Source organism: Phymastichus coffea, unplaced genomic scaffold (genome assembly GCF_024137745.1).
Source record: "Phymastichus coffea isolate CEN01 unplaced genomic scaffold, Cenicafe_Pcof_1.1 PCOF00030, whole genome shotgun sequence".
NCBI classification, from domain to species: domain Eukaryota; kingdom Metazoa; phylum Arthropoda; class Insecta; order Hymenoptera; family Eulophidae; genus Phymastichus; species Phymastichus coffea.
The window spans coordinates 2,724,763-2,731,962 of NW_026706841.1; positions in this window are offsets into that span (position 1 = coordinate 2,724,763).

Genomic DNA, 7,200 nt, shown 5'->3' on the forward strand with positions numbered 1-7,200 from the left:
CCACCCGCCCCTCCCCTCTCCCCACTTTCCTAATTTTCTATCCATTCAAAATAATCGACTATGTAAGGCAACACATTTTTAGTAAATGCTTTAGTTAATTATTAGAATTTGATGACACTACAAAGATTAAAAAAATTATCGGTGGTTGATCTTTAAAGATTAAACTATTAATATAACGTGCTTTGCTTGTTGTAATCATTTTTCATCAGAATGGGGCAGAAAAATAGTGTACCTTACACGCATCTTTCTGACATTAGTAAAAGTTCCAATGCAAATGGTGTAGAAGACAAAAAACCATCTTTGCAATGGAAATCATACACTGAAAATTATTCAACCCACACCAAATCTATACCAAAGTCAAAAGGATATAAAAAACTTTAAACCATCTACATATAACATGTTGTACTCTTTATATGAACAAATAAATTGAAATTTTTTTTGTAATATATCAACTTATTCTTTCATGATAGTCATATCCTTATACCCTTCCATTTGAAGAACGATCGATTAAATCTCTAACAGAAAAAATATATTTGGATATTTAATTATATCTAAATGAATAACTCTTAAAAATAAGACAATATCTATCATCAATTACAATTATAATATTAATAAAAAAATATATATCTATACTACGGGGAATCGAACTCGCGCTTTTCGTGCGTTCGCCTGACTACGCTATACCACCCATGGCCTGTTCGTTGATTTTTACGACTGGCCTGTTATGTGAAAAACCGTTGAACTGACGTTTACGTCTTGCTGCGTGAAAAAAAAAGCGCATGCGCGACTAAGAACACATATTAATGTATCCATGCTAAGCTGCTCCGCACAAATTCCCTTAGACTTAGCTACTCCCACTACTAATTATACACAACTTATGCTTGCGACAAAATCAGTGCTCTTGCATAACCCCTACCCTCGACTAGTGGACCAATGATCGATGCGCGTGCAAATTTGGTGTAAATGAATAAAATATCTCTCAGTTCGCGTCATTGCATCAGTATACGGTTTTGAGAGTTAGAATTACAAGTCTAAGTGTAAAGTGCAACAATATGCAGTGCAGAGATATTGTGAATGAGTTTTTTTCGTCGGAAAATGAGTTATGGAAGGATGTTCTTGACCCAGCTATTGAAGCTTTGGGAGAAGACTTCCCTATAAATGATGAACTCGACGCCGTGGAGCAAGAGATCATCAATGCGTTACACCTGTAAGAGAACCGAATGAAGAAGAAGAGGCATCGATTCATTCGGCGCAAACAATAAAATTGCCGGTAACACCAATCAATCAGGTAAGTTTATTCGTTTAATTACTTATTTGGTCTTTTTCTTTTATTTCTCACTACTTCTTTTACACTATTTTTTCACTACGAAATTAACAAGGCAAGTCGACGATTGCCCATATAACTATTTTACACATAAACTATTTATTAACATCAGCTTGCTCAGCATTTCATATGTATACGCATGCGCGTATTTTGTAAGTGTGTGTCTGTACTGTGTCTTCAAGTTAAGGCCTGCGAGCCGCCGATTTTTATACCCGTCAGGAGCTCACTCCTTCTGCAATCGCCTGGCAGTGCGCAGCAATAAAATCTTTCGTGTTGCAATTGGTCTATCTTTTTTAATATCCTTCGCCCATATTACATCACTATTGCATATAGTATAGTATGGTACAGTGTATCCATACATTAATTTTCAGGTATGTTATTGTACACAGCAGTTTACATGTAAAAATAATTATGTGCTCAATTGTCAGTTTGTCTTTTACAACGTTTTATTTCATTGAATAATAATTTTTTACCTCTCTCTTTTGCATAATGAATTTTGTAATGTTTTATTAAAATTATGTAAAATAAAATATTAAAAAATTTATATTCAAGAGAGAGAGGTAAAAAATTATTATTCAATGAAATAAAACGTTGTAAAAGACAAGCTGACAATTGAGCACATAATTATTTTTACATGTAAACTGCTGTGTACAATAACATACCTGAAAATTAATGTATGAATACACTGTACAATACTATACTATACACAAGACTTTATGTGTAAAATAGTTATATGCGCAATCGTCGACTTGACTTGTAAATTTTATAGTGAAAAAATATTGTAAGAGAAAGAGTGAGAAATGAACGAAAAAGAAAACAGTCTATGTCTGTAATAGAAAATAGTAATGGATATGCGCTAGACAAAACAAAAAGTGAAGAATGTAGGGGCAGTCGAGATAAAACTGAAAAAGGAATTAAACGGTTTTTTTTTCGATTTTCGAACGAAAAAAGAAATTAAAGATTTTCTTTCGAGGAACTGTAAGTAATTATTAATTATATATTCTTTTATTTACAGCCGTCCGCTTCGAGCATCGCTTCAACAACCAAATGAACCGGTGTATGTGGAACTGTCACCAAATATGTAAGTATTGTTTATCAATTTTACTTTTACATAATCAAGCATTTTTATACTTTTTTATTTTTACAGATTTGATGTTGAAATTGTATGCGAGGTACAAGCAAGAGGCGCATCATAAATATTGACTTCAAGCTTCATGTATCGACCTTGTCACGCCTGACGGCATCACCACGTTGCAGGATGAAAATGAAGGTCCGCTCCCTGCACTCGTCAACCAGCCGCACTGGATCGAATTACCCACGTGTGCTGGTACCCGAACAAGACATTGCATAAAGCGGGAACATCCTTTAAGAGGTAGGTAATAATAAATAATTCTTTCATTTTGTTTATTAATTAAAATTAATTTCAATGTCTCTTTCCAGCAGGTATAATAAGGTGGCTATTTGATGATGTCATACATCGCCACTGCTCGCTCCCCCCCAAGAAAAGAAAAATTTTATGTGAGCTGGACGAAACAACGGCGATGCTGTTCGACGACGACGAAGACACGGATTTGTGTGTGTGTATGTATGTGTGTGCGCTTGTGTGTGTGTGCGTGTGTGTGTGTGTATAAATTATAGTAATTTGTATTGAACAAGATTTATTTTTTATCAATAAAACATATTCATTCAAGAAAAATGATATATATTTACTATTACCCCACCCTCTACTCCACTATTTCATGAATTAATAATCAGTATATATACACTGCCGGTCAGTCACTTTTACCCCCCCCCCCCCCCCCCCCGCCCCTCGAGCAAAATTACTTGAACTTGGAAGTTTTATATTTTTGGTCAGAATCAACGTACACAGACGAGCGGGAGCGCATTTGAAAGCTCTTGAATAGTATGCATCGCAAAATTTATGAAATCGGTTTTCTAATTTTTTCAATCGAATATCCATCAATGAAAATTCCGAAATTTTCAGTCAATCTTTGATAACTTATCAATTCTAGGGAAAAAATTCCTGGAAAATGTTGAGCACAGCATTTTCTTTCTTTTTCCAAACCCTATCCAAATCACTCGTCAAAAAATGTTGTCCATCAAATATGACCCTTGTATGAGAAATTTTCTTGAAAATTGACACGTATTTTCAACTTTTTATAACTTTGTAAATAAACATCCTAGATAAAAGTGTACATGAAAGAAAATGTTTCTTTTTTGATGAAGAATACTTTAGAATTTTTTCAGATTAAAAAAAAATATTTTTTTTTATCCATCTTTCTATAGTCGGTCAAAAAAAAAAACGCAAAATATTTATCTGCAACGTGAAATTGTCTTGTCGTAAAATAAAAATTGTAGATTTTACAAAGTTGTTCCCATTTTTTTTCCTTACAAGAACACTGTTTTTCAATAACAATAATGATATGTCATGATTCAAATGAAAATACATGCTTAATCTGGAAAGTTATTTATTTGAAATAATAACTTTACACAAGTTTCATTGAGCCTAAAACTTGAAGATTATCTGCTATTTCACTCTGGATTTGTTTCTAGCGTGTTTTTAGTAGAATGTCATAATATAGAAATAGACAACAAAAAATAGACAACAAAAAATAGACAAAAGTAACCAAATGCGATAGGACGATGAACCAAATTTATTGCTAAATATCATTCGAAATAAATAAAATTAGAATAAATAAATGCACATGAAAAAAGAAACATTTTCTTTCATGTACACATTTATCTAGGATGTTTATTTACAAAGTTATAAAAAGTTGAAAATACGTGTCAATTTTCAAGAAAATTTCTCATACAAGGATCATATTTGATGGACAACATTTTTTGACGAGTGATTTGGATAGGGTTTGGAAAAAGGAAGAAAATGCTGTGCTCAAAATTTTCCAGGAATTTTTTTCCTAGAATTGATAAGTTATCAAAGATAGACTGAAAATTTCGGAATTTTCATTGATGGATATTTGATTGAAAAAATTGGAAATCCGATTTCATAAATTTTGCGATGCATATTATTTGAAAGCTCTTGGAAAGAGCTTTCAAATGCGCTTCCGCTCGTCTCTGTACGTTGATTCTGACCAAAAATATGAAACTTTCAAGCTCAAGCAATTTTGCTCGAGGGGGGGTAAAAGTGGGGGGTAAAAATAATAATAAAAAGCCCAAAAATAAATAATAATCAGAAAAAATACGAACACTCGGACCGTGTGAAACTATTACACGCGTATTTAGCGTTAGGACTAACCATTGTAATCGTTATCGCATCCGTAATAGCAGTAAGTTGCATACTCTGCGCATTTAGAGTGTCCAGTAACAAAGGCCGTGCAAGAGTTGAATTACCCCTTAAACCCTCAAATAAGAATGATCTGCAAATCTGCACAGACGTTACTTGACAGAAAATATTTTAGGCCACCGATCAATTACGATACTCCTCACTCCCCACCCATAGCCGTACAAGTAATCTTACTCCTAGAATCTGAAAGAAAAGACACTCCACCATCACTCTCCACTTTCTAAAAAAAAGGTTTAAAAGAACTAAACATACCTCTTGTCATATCAGATATATCATAGATCAGCACCATGAAGGACATCGCAACCATCGCACTCGGCTCACCATACAAGAGGGCAAACAGGTCCTGGACACTGGAAGAGATTCTGAAGGTCAGGACCTCAACAGCAACTATGGACCGATTGATGCAAAGATGGGAGAACCAAGAAGCTCAGATGACCATGGAGCATCCCGAGTTCCCATAATTCGACGAAGATGGAGGCTGGAGCTACCACCAGCTCATCGAATATATCTTCAAAGAAGCTCAACACGAACACTTACACGTAAGGTTCCTATTTAAAGAAACCTACGAAGGTAAGGGGTTCGGGCGAGCTCCGTTCCACCCGTGCCGCGGCTGTGGACAAGACACCACACACAGGCGAGGCTGCTTTTATTGCCGAGCACGTGTGGCAGCCGCACCAACGGACCAACAACTGGCCATGGAGGCCGAATGTATCCGCCCGGAGCATTTTATGGTTTTACTTTTACTTTTTATTTATTATTTTACGCTAGAATAGATAACCAATACCCTGAAAATTGCTGATAAAGTTTTTCTTTATCAACAAACAATACAACATATCAACAAACAATACAAATACCGATAATCAAATTATGATATCGCAAAATGGTAATAGTTGTTCAAAATCAACAACAAAATGCAAAACTTGTAGCAGTTTTGATACACTTCCGAGAAGAGCTACCAATAATAAAGAAAACAATGAAGAGTCAGAGACAGGTCTTAATGCTGGTAAAAATAATGTTAATCGAGTTAATGGGGGCGATTCCGAGCACAACTAGTCAAAAAAAATTGGAGTAAATTTGCGAAAATTCAAAACCTATAAATTGCGACATAAACAATCTGAAATTGTAATTTTGAAATTGGGCCACAAAAGCATAGCGATATTAAAATTTGTGAACTTGAAATCTGTACATCTGAAATTCGTAACTCGAACGTTGAAAACTGTAAGAAAAACTTCAAAATTAGAAAAAACTAAAATTCATACTCGATTTGTAATTTGGGATTAGCAGATAAAGAATACGAGAGTGCACACCCAAGTTTCGCGAAAGCTAATTTGTTAACTACTCAGAACAATATAATAAATAGGGCTAAGCAAAGCCAAAAAAAAGACATACTCGATAAAAATTTTACGGATGATAAAATTTACCCCTCGAAATTATCAATGACAGAAAGTAATTTGGGTATACAGTCATACTATAAGTCGAAAATTAGAGAAATTGGTAGCAGAGATCGCAAGTGTGTAAATTGTTACGATAATACTTACGAGACAACCCTATTGGAGAGAGTTAATCAATGTATCAAGGTAGTAAAAAATACGGACTCATACGAAAGTAATAAGCAATATTCCGTGAACAACCTTTCATCAGTAATTAATTCTGCAATCACCCTACTCAAAAAATTGGACGATAACAGAGATCGACAATACATTAAAGAATTATTAGAAGGACTGACACAAATAACCATAAAATATAAAATTATTAGTCATCTACAAAAGTGCAATGAGCAAGGAGCGGTTTTACAACTTTAGGTCGCTATAAAATTTTTATTGAAGGGAAAAGCACGAATACCCTTTAATATCATCGAATGCGTGCGGATAGCCAAAATAAGTAAGAATCATAATATTGAAGATAAGGCATCAAGAATAGTAGGTAAACTAGAGAGGCCGCAGATCAGGGGGGAGGCTCAGATCAGTGATTTGAAGTGCATGATCTATCAGATCAGCACTCTTAGATCACGCGCGAGAGCCTCCGCCGTCACCCCCCCCCCCCTCCTTCACAGATCAGTGATCTGAAGCGTATGAGCTATCAGATCAGCACTCTTAGATCATGCGCAAGAGTTCCAGCCCCTCCCCCCGCTCGCCCAATGTGAAATGCCATTTAAATATTAAAATTTATTTATGTATAATTGAACTTAATTTATTTATGCAATTTATTTACGTGTACACAATGGAATGCAGATTTAGCTCAGTAAAAAATATAAGCAGACACCACGGGGAATTGATCTCCCGTTCTATGGATCGATAGACCGTAACCTCTAACAACTGAGCCACGGCTACTTTTAGCTCTTGATAGCTTTTATTGCGTATATTAACTACACAACCAAAAAGCAACTAGAATACGGCGTTCCTCCCCCCGCCCCAAGTTCATCGGTATATGTGCACGTGTTTTAAAATCACGCGTTATCATCTGTATGTGTGAGTGTGTGTGTGTGTATGTTTGAGTGCATATATTCATATATATTGTTTTTATATAGGCATCGGATGTAGTACAAGAAAACTCCTGCAACAAAAACTTCTTCCAG